The sequence below is a fragment of the Sminthopsis crassicaudata genome, chromosome 2 (genome assembly GCF_048593235.1).
Source record: "Sminthopsis crassicaudata isolate SCR6 chromosome 2, ASM4859323v1, whole genome shotgun sequence".
NCBI classification, from domain to species: domain Eukaryota; kingdom Metazoa; phylum Chordata; class Mammalia; order Dasyuromorphia; family Dasyuridae; genus Sminthopsis; species Sminthopsis crassicaudata.
Window position 1 is genome coordinate 615,743,622 of NC_133618.1, and position 13,701 is coordinate 615,757,322.

General features: G+C 40.3%; 1 protein-coding gene across 9 annotated transcripts in view; it reads right to left on the reverse strand.

Moving 5' to 3' along the window:
* The window catches only part of MAPK8 (mitogen-activated protein kinase 8), a 100,389-nt gene extending 97,274 nt beyond the window's left edge, over window positions 1-3,115 (reverse strand). For 3 of the 9 annotated variants that reach the window (XM_074296136.1, XM_074296139.1, XM_074296133.1), the window contains exon 1: window positions 2,877-3,063. The gene's annotated coding sequence lies outside the window, so the exon portion shown is untranslated. Of the gene's footprint in view, window positions 1-2,876 lie in introns of all 9 variants that reach the window. The other 6 variants (XM_074296135.1, XM_074296138.1, XM_074296131.1 and 3 more) reach the window with 3 other exon arrangements.
* Between the last annotated feature and the right edge of the window lie 10,586 nt (window positions 3,116-13,701).

The window sequence follows — 13,701 nt, forward strand, 5'->3', positions numbered from 1 at the left end:
AAGACTGGTCATAGAGTAATTTGGAATTATGTAAGAAAAGCCCCTAAACTGTTCATAGCCTCTGACCCAGGAAGTTACAATTTGGCATATATTCTAAAGAGGTGGATGACAGGAAGAAAAGTTTGATATATAGCAAGTTATAGCAATATTCTGTGTAAAAAAAACTGACTAAAAAAAGGGGGGAGGATTTCTAAATATATTGTAATAAGAAACATTAACATGAAGAATTTAGAGAAACACAGTAAGATTTGTGATGTGATACAGGTGTGGGAAAAACAACCAATTTAAGAATTTCACAATGACAAAAATATGAAGGAAAAAATGCTAAAAGGAAGCTGAACTCTTAATAGTATAATGAAAATTTTTGGTTCTGAGAAGAGAATGAAACAGCTTCCTTCAAGCTTTCTTCTCAGAAGGAAAGTGGATTACAGAGTGAAGAACTATGGGTGCCAAATTTTATAAATATGGATTTTATCTATTACTTTATTTTTCTTTGTTCCGAGAGGGCTTAAGGAGGAAGAAGGGGGTTATAAAATGAGAAATGTCTAATACATAGATTTTTTTCTTTTCTTTTTTTTGCTGAGGCAATTGGGGTTAAGTGACTTGCCCAGGGTCACACAGCCAGGAAGTGTTAAGTGTATGAGACCAGATTTGAACTCGGGGTCCTCCTGACTTCAGGGCTGGTGCTCTATCTACCATACCACCTAGCTGCCTCATGACTAATACATAGAGATAAAAACATAAAATTTCAGCACTTGCAGTTTAAGGAGCATATGCTTCCTCTAATTTTTTATAACAAAGGAAATTGGAAATATGTTGCTACCATGAGGATGTCTGACTTATTAAAACATGTGCCTTTTATAATACAAGTTTTCAGACAACTATTTACTGTGTTTGAACATTTTTTTTTATTTCAGGGCAGTGAGACTTTTAAAGGTCAGTTTACTGAAGCAATAACACTTCAGAAAGAAAGACCCACCTACTCTGGTGATTGGGAGTACACATGAGGGTATGGCTACTTAGTCATTTCAAATGGATGATAAATATATTTGGCTTACCAAAAATATACACAAAATGTAGCGCATTTTTTTTTTCAAATTACAATTTTATTTCAAGTTTAATTAGTTTCTAATATGTGGAACATTTAATCCTCCAAATTTTAAAAAATAGGAAAAGTACCTGGAGTGGAATGACTGAAAATCAATGACAAAAGGAATCTGAGGGAGAATCTAATCTAATCCCTTCATTTCACAAATGAGGATCTTAAATGTTAAATTACAACATAGTTTTATTCAAGGAGAAATCAAGACTAGAACTTCAGAGGCATCAGTTACATAGCACATTAAACTACATTTTATCTTCTACTCTTATAAATTAGCTATAATTATATACATATTTGTTTATTTATTTATTTATGAATTATAAATCTAGCTCTTCTAAATTGTGGAATGACTACTGAAGCTGTCAAGGAGCCTCAGAAAGAGAACATACCAGAGTAAGCTCCAAATTAAGTAAATCAATTGCACTGAGTGCAAAGGGTTTTGTGTTTTTTTAAAACCTTGATGGAGCTGGCCTTGGAACCATCAAGACAAAGGTTCAGTCACTCCTCGGAAAGTACTGCCCTTCTCATCCTGACCAGTCATGACCTCTCAGCATCCCAGGCATCCCTGACGGTCAGTTACAGAGGAGGCGCCAACCTGATCATCTGGGGAATTTCCTTACCTGGGGGAGAAATCACTAGTCCAGTCCCCATCCCTAAATGTAAACTGTGCTTATCGTTTAATCTGAAGGTGACGAACGTTATTGAGCTTACAGAAAATATTTGCGGGAACACAAGAAAAAAATGCTTTTACCAACTTACCCAAACTCCAGATAACACAGCTGCAGCACAAAGAGTGGCTCCAACAGCAAAGAAAAATTTATTAAGCATCTATGTGCCAGGCACTAAGCCTAAGCGTTGGGATATAGAGAAAAAGGGCAGTCCCTGCATTCAGACTTAAAAATTTCATAAGAACATAATTAGTTAGGACTGTCCAACTGGCATTTAACATTGTTTTTCCTCACCAGTACTTGCATCTTTATTTATTTATTTTTGCCCTGCTCTCTCTGTATGTAACTGATGCATACATTACTGGCATAAACAAAGCTCCACAAATCGCAAAAAAAACCAAAAAACAAAAACACACACAAACCCGGGACGCCCGAGACCACCGACTCAGCCGCCACAAGCGAGGAAGGAAATGACCCCCTTCTCTTTCATATACGCCGTAGCCACGAGATGCTCGCAGCGTGCCTCCCTCGCCGGTCCCGGCCTTCAAGGACTACGGCTCTCCCCCCTCCCCCAAAGTCTTGGAGAAGTTCTCCCCCACCCCGAGTCGTGTAAAAATACAATATGGAAGTAGGGAAAACAGTAGGCAAAGACGCTCCTTCGGGGGCCGCCCGCCGAGAGAGGAGGGGGAGTCCAAGGTCCGCCAGCTAGGTAGGTAGGTACCAGCCAGCTCCCGGGGGCGGCGGGAGGGGGGGGGGGAATAGGCGGAGGGGCGACAGCAGCACGTCACTCCCCCATCCCTGCACCCCCTCCTCAGTCCCCTCCCCCTCTGGGTCCTCCTCCCAGCCCCCTCCCCCTCCTGGCCCCCTTCACCCCGCTATTGTTCTCCAGATCCTTCGGCATCCCCTCCCCAGTCCCCGAGCAGGCCCCCTCCCCCCGAACGAGGACGGCCGCCCCTCCCCCTTTCTGCCCTCCTCCCCTCCTTTTTCCCCTCCGGAGGGGGGGTCACCGCGGCGGCCGCGGCACAATAACATAAACACAGCGGTTACGGCCGGAGGAGCCGCCCCCGGGCTCCGGGCCCGGCTCCGCGCCCCGGCGCCGCACTCACCCAGGAAAGCGAAGCGCGCGCGGAAGGGGGAAGGCCCCCGGAGTCGCCGCGGGGACGGCCGGGGAGCAGGAGAGGACGGGGCAGCTGTCCGAGCCCGAGCCCGAGCCGCTGGCTGGCCGGTCCACCGAGCTCGTCCGGGCTCCGGGCCGCGTCCTCCTGCCTCCGCCGCTCGGCTGAGGAACAAGAGCGCCAGCCGTCACCGCGCACGCCTCCACGTCATCCCGCAGGCCCCCGCCCCCTGTCCGTTTCCCCCTCCCGCGAAGGGGCGTGGCGTTCTGGCTCCCGGGGGGCGGGGCCATCGAAAGCTAGAACGAGGATGACCCGGGTGGCCCGGAGCCCAGAGGCCGCGAGAGAAAAGGCGGGTCTGAATAGGAGGCGGGGCAAAAATGGAAGTATGAATGAGGGGCGTGGCTAGAGCTGGCCCCCACGGGGGCGGGAACCGCGTTTTTGTAAATTACCTAGGCGAGTGGCTTGTGTTGACAGCTCGCCCTCACGTTTCACTTAATTTGTTTTTAATGGAGGGGAGGTGCAATGTCTAATTTGCTCTCAGAAGGATTGGGGTTCAAATTCCGCTTCTGACTCAAGGTGCCTCAGGCCATTTCCTGGGACTTCTCCAACTCACCAGCGGAGTGAATGTGAAGAAAGTCACTTATCTCCGGGCCTCCGCTGCCTCTCCGTAACGTGCGGAGGCCTCGTGCCTCCCGAGCCCGCGCGCCCGGGTGGAGATCCGGGGGGAAAGTCTCCGCGTTACCGCTGTCATACAGACGCTTCTGGCGTCCTTAACTAACAAAACGTAACACACCTCTTCTTCCCGGCCTCCGGGTGAGCTAGACCGGACCTCACCGGTAGGGGGGGGGGGGAGAATAAGAATATTTGCATTCCCTAATCCAGTCACACGTGAGGTGGCGTAAAAAAGACATTTTGTAAAACTCACTGATATGTCAGTGATCCATTCACGAGGACAGTAAGTAGATAGATCATTGGGCCTTAAGTCAGGAAGACCTGAGTTCAAATTTTACCTCAGATGTAACCCTGAGCAAGCCAGTTTCCTTACGAGTAAAATCAGCTGGAGAAGGAAATGGCGAACCCCTCCCGTGTCGGACAAAAAAACTCCAAACGGGGTCCCAGAGTTGAAGAGGGCTGAACAACAATAAGTGTATTTCCTTCCCATAAAACACCTCTCTGCTCTTTTTCTATAACATTTACATAACATTTATTATGCACCATTTAATATGCAACATATATAACAATTATGTAAATGTTTGTTCACTTTAACAGTTTTGCATAGAAGAGACAAAGCCAAATCTCACCTCTGACGTCAGTGACCGTGTGACTCTGAACAAGTCACTTGATCTAATTTCTCATCTACAAAAGAAAGGTCGGGCTAGAATTCCCTTCTAGGAGAAGCTGTGCTCCTAAGACCAAGAACTTCCTATTCCCGGGTTCTGGAAATACAAATACAAAAGCAAATTAATTCTAAGGAACTAACGCAGATAGAGATAACTAAGTATCGCGCAACTGACATAAATCAGGAGAGAAGTCCTAGAACGTTACTTGAAGCTCAGTGAAATTAAAAGAATTGTGCATCACTCGCGTTGCTAGTGTGTCAGAAGGGGAATTTGAATACAATTCTTCCCGACTCCAAATGTTGCAATCTCTGACCTGTGCAAGTCACTTTTAAATCAGTTTTTATCTAAATATAAATGTTAGGGTGGGAAAGGATGGACTAGTCCAATTTAAAGTCTCATTAAAATAATAACTGATGTTTATAAAGTACCTAAAATTCAAAAAGTGCCTTAATACATCCTCTCATTCGAACCTCACAAAAATGTTTTGAAACAATTAATAGTTATCATGTCCCCCTTTTATAGATAAGAACACTGAATAAATTTTCTGATTGATGTGACTTTCCCAGATTCACACAAGTTATTGCTTGCTTTTTGGCAAGAATTGAACAAACTCTTCCCAATATCAATTGCAACATTGTATATGCACTGAACATACACTGGACCATTCTGTCTCCTCAAAGTAGTTAAATGCTCCATCTATAGACACACCTCATTTTGCCCTATCCGATTTCTCATTCTTTTTCCCTGTATGTTCCATTGCTACTATGTTACATTACTGCTACCCCCTTTCCCTTCCCATGAGGAAAATAAGGATGATTTGAATATAGGAGCATTTTTAATTCTCTGCCTTATTGTGAGTCCCTTTTCTGGTGAAACCACAAGTCACTGGTGATTTGGCTGCACTTCAAGATACACTTCCTGATTTGTACAAAGCTGTCTATTTCCACGTATCTAACAGCTCTGTTTTATCAGACACATAGAGCTACCAAATTATACATAGCCACATAGCCATGGGTATGCTGCTCCTCACACCTACGTCCAGACCTTTGTTGTCTCACCATTTGTCAAAATCAATTCCTTCTTAAAAATATATATGATCTCTTATCACTCTTCATCCATATGCATCACTACCAACAAGTTAGAATCTTTTATTTTTTCTGTTTTTTTGGGGGGGTTTTGTGAATGTGCATTGGGGGAAAATGTTATGTTTAATTTTCACTTTTACAGAGACAGGTTAAAGAAATATGAAAAATCAAAGTTAGTTTCAAGGAGGACAAGGCTGAGAAAACATAGAGGGATAGAAGTAAAAATGACAGATAAAGGTAGATTGTTTTGATACAAATATACAACTCTTAAACATTCACCCCCCAGTGATCCAGGTAGATAGCAGAGAAAGGTGAAAGAAAAAAATGGAAGAGAGAGAGAATCAGTTTTGTTTTCTGTGACTTCAGTATATCCAAATACTCAAATCCTTTTCAAGAAGTATCATACTCCCAGGCTCTATGCTAAGGTCGAACTCCTTGCTCTCAAAGAGTTTGAATTCTAATGGGAGAGAACATATATAGACTAGTGCTAAAGAGGGAAAAGAGTTCTAATGGAAGGAATCATGGGAATAGTGGGTTGATGCATAGGGTACCTCCCTTTTCAGAGGCAAGCGCAATGAATAGATTTAGAATTTAATTTTTTACTCTTTTTTTTTTTTTCCTGTATACTCTTGGGTAAGTCTACTTCACTTTCTCTGGTACTCCATTTCCTTACCTGAAAAATGAGAGGGATAGCCTCTATTCTCTAAGGTCTCTTCCAATTCTGTACTCTATGCTGCCATGATTTTATATACCAGTTTCCTCCATATCTGATTTATATGGTTTCCTTCTACTTCATCACCTATTAATATCCTTAAGATTTCAGCATCTATACTGATAGTCCTTCCATTCATCTGAATTTCTAATCCTCCATTGCCTTATTTTCAATGACTTACTCCTGCAATTCACTCTAGCTTGAACAAAATCTGAATCTTACCATCAGTTTGTATTGCCTCTAATCCAAGGTTTTGAATTCTGAAATTCTTCTCTTTGGTCAAACTCCTTTATCCATCTACCCTTCCCATTCTTACTTCCCCTGAATCTGCCCTTTATCATTTATTATAACCTCCAGGTCCTTAAGACCTCCCTATTTTAATCTTTTATCAACCAGTTTCTGATCTCACTTGTGAAACTAAGCTGATGTTTTAGCCCCTTCTCAACCTATCTTCCATGAAACCAATACCAATGATACTATAATTACTTTGGTATGTACAGAAACAATGCAGAGGAGTTGACAGTCACCAGTAACAGTGAATTTATGACCTGGGTTTTTAAATATGCCATGCAGCTGCCCCAGGCTGCTAGTGGACACTTCCTAGGATATTTGTAGCTACTATCAACAAAGAAAGCTTCTGTATACTAATTGGATTGTTCAATGTTCAGGCTCCTTGTGACACTGTTTGACTTGCTTCGTACTAATAGTAATCTAGGAAAGTGTCAGGTCTCATCTCCTGGGCTATTTATTAATTGAATTACTAATACTCAACATAAATTTTAGTTTACTTAAATGATATAAATTTAATTATTTATGTAATTTTGTGTACATGTTGGGTCCAATTACAAGGCTATAAACCCCTTGTGGATAGAAGCCATATTCAATTTAATGTTTTCTCTCCCTTCATGGCTAACATGGTGGTCTATACATCATAGCTTCCCCCTTCCCCTTAAATGTTTATGTAATTAGGGACGGTGATGTCATATAGTAGAAAGCATGCTAATTCTGGAAATAAGAGGTAGTAGATTAAAATTCTATCTGTGTGGCATTGGACATTTAGCATTCCTAAATCTTGGTGTGTGTGTGTGTGTGTGTGTGTGTGTGTGTGTGCGTGTGCGAGAGAGAGAAAGAGAGAGAGACAGACAGAGACAGACAGAGAGAGACAGAGAGAGAGACAGAGAGAGACAGAGAGACAGAGAGACAGAGAGAGACAGAGAGAGAGAGAGAGAGACAGACAGACAGACAGACAGAGACAGAGAGAGAGAGAGAGACAGAGAGAGAGAGAGAGAGAGAGACAGAGAGAGAGAGACAGAGAGACACAGAGAGACACAGAGAGAGAGACAGAGAGAGAGAGAGACAGAGAGACAGAGACAGACAGAGAGAGAGAGAGAGAGAGAGAGAGAGAGAGAGAGAGAGAGAGAGAGAGAGGAGAGACAGAGAGAGAGACAGAGACAGAGAGACAGAGAGAGAGAGACAGAGAGAGAGACAGAGAGAGAGACAGAGAGAGAGAGAGAGAGTAGTATAGTAGCTGTAATATCAATCTGACTGGGTTATTGAAAGTATCAACTGAAGTAACATGTAAACTTCAAAATAAACATCAGCTATTATTTTTATTGGTGGAGGAGAGAGAAAACTCAATTGGAAATGGGTTCTGTATCTGATATCCAGTTGTCTCCTGGAGAGAGAGAGAGAGAGAGAGAGAGAGAGAGAGAGAGAGAGAGAGAGAGAGAGAAGAGAGAGAGAGAGAGAGAGAGAGAGAGAGAGAGAGAGAGAGAGAGAGAGGAAAGAGGGGAGGGAGGGAGGGAGAGAGACAGAGAGGTGGTAGGAAGAATGGGCAAGAGAATCGAGAGAAGGTTTAGAAAACAGAAACAGCAGGATTTGCTACACTCTGCTTGAACTAGATGGGCTCATGATCCCTGTGGATGCATCTGGTAAAAGCTAATGATGCTCAGATCATAGGGTCCTCAAGTAGCAACAATTCTGAAAACAGATTTTTTTATAAGTGCAGCTAGACCAGCCCTAACTCAACTTCCAACAGGGAGTAAGAGTTAGGGGTGAGTGGGGCCTGGGAATCTTCTGAAGGAGAGAGAATATAGACAGTTTAGCCCCTATTGAACCTTTTCCTTCTCAGTCCCCCACCCCACCCCTATCCCGTTATACTGAAATGGCTAAAAGCTAGTTAAATTTACTTTTAGGGCTGTCCTTACAAGTAGACAGAAAGCCATGCTAGGGCAATGGAAAATTCCCAAACTCTCCATCTGCTCCTCGATGTCACAAATTCCTTTAATAAGAGACAAATCCTTTTATTCCACATAGAGGGGCCTGAGGTTTAAAAATACAAATAACTGAAATTTATTAAGGCTCCAAAGTTGGTAAAATACTTTGCATACATTATCTGATTTAAGCTTCACAACACTCCCACAAATACTACTGCTAACTATTAAGCTTACTTTATAAATTATCAAGGCTCTCAAGTATGTCAATGATTACATACTTAGGAGAAACTGGAGGCAGGATTTCAAACCCAGGTCTTGCAGACATTAAATCTAAAATCTGACCCTATTATACCATGGTCCTTCTAGCTATTCTCATAAGAGGGAATAATGTAGAATAAATGACATTAGAAACTTTTTTCATTGGGTGGGAGAGAGTAGAGAGAAGTTAGAGGGTAGTCCAGGAAAGACTCACAGATAGAAGAAAGGAACACCCAAGAAAAATTTCCTATGCTTCATAATTATGCCTGTAGTCACGCCAACTACCTTCATCAGTGTACCTACTAATGGAGTTGTGCTAGGGGCATTCATTCAGGTCAAATAGATCTATAATTACTTAGAAGAGGAAGATGGAGATAGCCAATGTCCTCACTGCTGCATTTGAACATATGCTTTAGTAGGAGATTATTTCCAGAGAAAGAATATAATAGTATTCAAATAAAAAGAGAGAATTGATCCAGAAATATAGAATCTATTGAAAATGTGTTGGTTCCCATAGAACTCTAGTTCTAGCTTGAAGAGACCTTAGAGACCATCTAGTTAAGCTCCTCATTTGACAGAGGAGGAAACTGAGGTACAGGGAAGTGAAATGAGATGCTTAAGGTCTCATGAGTAGTAAGCATCAGAAGTAAGATTTTAACTCAAGTCCTCTGATCCTAGGAGGAATGTGCTTTCTACTGTACCAATATGATCTTCTCTTCGTTGGTGTTGCCATGTCCTTATCTGTGCACAAAGAGAAGCTACTACCCAGTCTATCAGCTTGGTCCACCTATTCTATACCATTCATCAGAGAAGCTTCTCTGCCTTCCATCTACTTTTCCATCTGTCCAAATCTTGCCCAATCCTCAAAGTTCCCTTCCTTCTAGAAGCCTTCCCTGATTATTCTTGCCCTAACTGAGCTTGGCAGTCTCTGAATTTCTATTGTCTTTGCAAGTTCTACTACCCAATATAGGAGCTAAATGTGAACCCAAATCTCTTGTTATTGCCTTTTATGTTAGAGCCATCTTCTCAACTATATTCTAAGTATCTTGAGACCAAGGCTTATCTCTCTTACAGCATCAATACAGTGCTAGGCATATAATCAATAGTATTAGCTAAGTATTTTTCAATGTATTAAGAAGGAGGAGGACAACAGGACGAAGCTGTTAAGATATAGTAATAAAAGTGTTTAAATCAGAAAGCTGAGAGATCATTTAATCCAGAAATTCTGTTTTGTGTCATAAGACTTTTTTGGAAGTCTGATGAAACCTATGGCCTTTCTCAAAAAAAAAAATGTTTTGGAAATACATAAAATAAATACATGGAATTTAAAAGGATCTAAATTATATTATAGTAAAGAAGCATATTTCCCTATCCAAGTTAAACCCCCCCAAAATTTATGTTGGACCCCCAGGTTAAGAATCCTCAATCTAGTTGAATCCTTCATTTGATGGATGAGGAAGCTGTAGCCTAGAAAGATTCATTGACTTTTGCAATGTAACAATAAAGAAGTAGCAAAAATGGCCCTGGAATCCAAGTTTGACTCAATCAATCAAACAACAGATGCTTATTAAGTGTTTACTGTGTGCCAGGTGCTCGGTATGCTAAGCAGTGAAGGTACAAATACAATAAGTGGTACAATCCCTATCCCCAAGGAACTTACATTAGAATATTCTGTCACTCCAATGCTTTGTGTACCATGTTGCCAGCATGCTTCTAGAGAACACAAATCATGTGTTCCTATATATTTCTTATAGAAGGGAGTTATGGTGGCTAATGTATGAGAGCTCTTCAATAAAATACTGCAATTCTTACTACACATAAAATAAAATCTCTCTCTGGAAGTTATTTGGCATTTATTTGTCTATAGACATGCTGTTTTCCCAAAGCATTTTTAACTCCCTTGAGGACAAAGATGTCCTTCTTTTTCTCTTTGAACCCCCTGTGCCTGGCACATAGTAAGTACTTAATAAATAAATATTTGCTGAGTTGTATTATTATTTCTATTATCTCAAGAAGAATTTTATTTAATATTTTGTTTATATAATACACATATGCATAATTTTGTTAAGTAACAAAAATAAAATCACATTATTATCTCCAAAAGGAGTAGAAGATATTCATTAAGGTTTGGGGCATGTTTTATGTGTCCTACTATTTTGTATGTGTTTGATAAGCAAAGTATCAAAAAGTCTAAAAAATGCATTACAGTGAATGGCTTTATTAGGAAGCAATTATTTGTAGAATGAAGGAAAATAGGGAGAGAAGTTGCTGGGACATTTAAGTCAAAAAATTGGAAACATCTTTACAAAACAAAAGAATAGGATTATTGCATGAAATTATATAAATGGAATTCTTTCCCTGGAATTATTTATCTTTAGGGTTAGAAGAAAGAAGCAAATGATTTTGAAAGTGACAAGTTATTTGAAGATGGAACATCAAGTCTAAAGAGAAAATAATGCATCACAAAAGAAAATATCTTAAGATGCTTCTTCCAATTGTCAATCACCTTTTCTTTTTCTTCTCCCTAATAGCTTATATCTTTTTTTTTTCCCCTTCCAGATAAATGCTCACACAAATTTACTATGTCTTGTCCAGAGTGGGGACTCACGGTAACCGTGTCCCCCTAGAGATCCAGAATTGTGTCATTTTACCACTAGGACAATTGGATCCAATACATTCTGAAAACCTAATGGTGCATTTGGAGAAGCAGGGTCATGATGGTGAGGATGACCCTTATTTCTAGTTCATGTTCTTTTAACCTATAACCACCAGATGTCACTAGTGCAGACCACATGCCATGTTTATAAGCTCAAACTGTGAGCTGGGTGATGTGCTAAATCATTGTTATTGCAAAGCTGTGCTTCTCAGAGAGCTGTTACAAATGACAAAGAAAACATCCCCAATTTCTGCAGAGCAGTCTTCTTTCATCTTTCATTCAAGATGGGCGATATGCCTCTCTCTCTCTCTCTCTCTCTCTTCTCTCTCTCTCTCTCTCTCTCTCTCTCCCTCTCCCTCTCCCCTTCCTCTCTCTCTCCCTCTCCCCCCCCTTCCTCTCTCTCTCTTCACTTCTCTCTCTCTCTCTCTCTCTCTCTCTCTCTCTCTCTCTCTCTCTCTCTCTCTCTCTCTCTCTCTCTCTCTCTCTCTCCCTCTCCCCCTTCCTCTCTCTCTCTTCACTTCTCTCTCTCTCTCTCTCTCTCTCTCTCTCTCTCTCTCCTCTCTCTCTCTCTCTCTCTCTCTCTCTCTCTCCCTCTCTCTCCCTCTCCCCCTTCCTCTCTCTCTCTTCACTTCTCTCTCTCTCTCTCTCTCTCTCTCTCTCTCTCTCTCTCTCTCTCTCTCTCTCTCTCTCTCTCTGTATAGTTTCATCATTACTGGAATCCACCATCCTTTGCTATCAGCAGGATGGAGTACTATCTTTCCCTGTTTGTGCCTTCCATTAAATCACATAATGTCTTTGAAAACTTGCCATGGCCAAGTGACCTTGAAAAAAATCAACAGAGCCAATGAGATAGTGGTCTTAAAAAAGTCTTACAAAGCAGTGATTTAATGATCATCTCCTCCTTCCCCCCATAGAAATATTATCAGAATAACCCTATGGAAATGGCTGGGCTGTAGAGAGAACTAAAATGTTTCATATACTATGTGATTTTGTAACTGAAATGTCTGAGTCCTTGGTTCCTTGTCAAATAAAAAAGGCTCTTTTGTTGTATTGAAGGACAAATTCAAATGACAGATTTTCTTTCCCAAGGATTCATAAGTCACTGTTGCATTTATTAATCATTATAATAATAATTGCTTTAAATTTAAAAAATTTTTATTTTAAATTAATTTTGTTGATATATTTTATTTTTAGAATATTAATTTTGTTGATATATTTTATTTTTAGAATATCTTAATTTTCAAATATAAATATTCCTTTCTTCTCCAGTTAATCATCTCTGTAATAAAAGGGAAAAATTATTTTATAGCAGATATAATATTACACACACATAATTCTCTAAATATGCAAAAAATGAGAGGTGCTTTTTTATGAATTCTTCTGATTTAGACTTGATTACTGTAATTGTGTTATATTCAAGATTTTTTGTTTGTTCTTACCACTAATGTTGTCACAGTCATTGTACATTTTGCTTTTCTAGTTTTATTTACTTCATCCTCCATCAATTATTATAAATTTTCCTATGCTCCTCTGAATTTCTCCTATTAGTCATTTCTTATGGCACAGCAATATTCCACTAAATGGATGTGTCTTGATTTGTGTAACCATTTCCCAACCCACAGGCATCTATTCTCCTTTTACTTCTTCATTACTACAAAAATTGCTTCTGTAATATTTTGGTATTTTGTCTTTCTGCAATTTAAGCCCAAGAAAGCAAAGATCTCTTGGCCAAAATAACTGATTTTATATAATAATTTAAAGTTTGTGAAGCCCTGGATGCAATGGCTCATTTGAGTTATAATTCTTCAAGGGAAGTACTTCGTCCTGTATAATTATCCCGGCTGTAAGGTTGAAGTATCTAATCCTCAGAGAGATTAAGTAGCATAGCCCTATACAGTTCATAGGCAAGCAAAGCAGAACTTGAAAACAAGCCTCAGTTTCCTCTTCTGTAAGATGAGGATACCCTCTGAGATTCCTTCAGCTCTTGCTCTAAGATTTTATAACCCAAGCTTGTAAATCATTCTGAATTTATATTTAAATATTGGGTCATGGTTGTCCTTCATACTTGAAGAAGAAATTGACGTCGCTATTGATTTAAATATATATTATATATACATACATATGCATGTGTATTGTATGTATATATACATGCTAGGCATACATATATGTGTATGTGCATGTATATTATATGTATACATACATATATATATATAAAACAAACATTTTAATAAGCTAGAACCAGAAACCAGAATGGTGATCCATTATATTTATATGCCTGTTTCCTGATGTTTCCATTGCCTGCCCCCAAAGGGGCACATTGTGCTTAGATGATAAAGATCCGGGTCTACATAGACAAGGCAACTTAAGCCATGCTCTCCCTTTCCTCTTGTAGCATGACAATAAGCTATTCACACATTCAAATGAGAAACTCCTTCTGATCAGGTTAGAGCTATTCATCTGGCTCCAAAGCACATTTGCTCTCTTTTGTCCCCTCTCTGCCCACCTCACCCAGAAGCGCCCAATGGACTGCATTTGTCGATTCTTTCAAC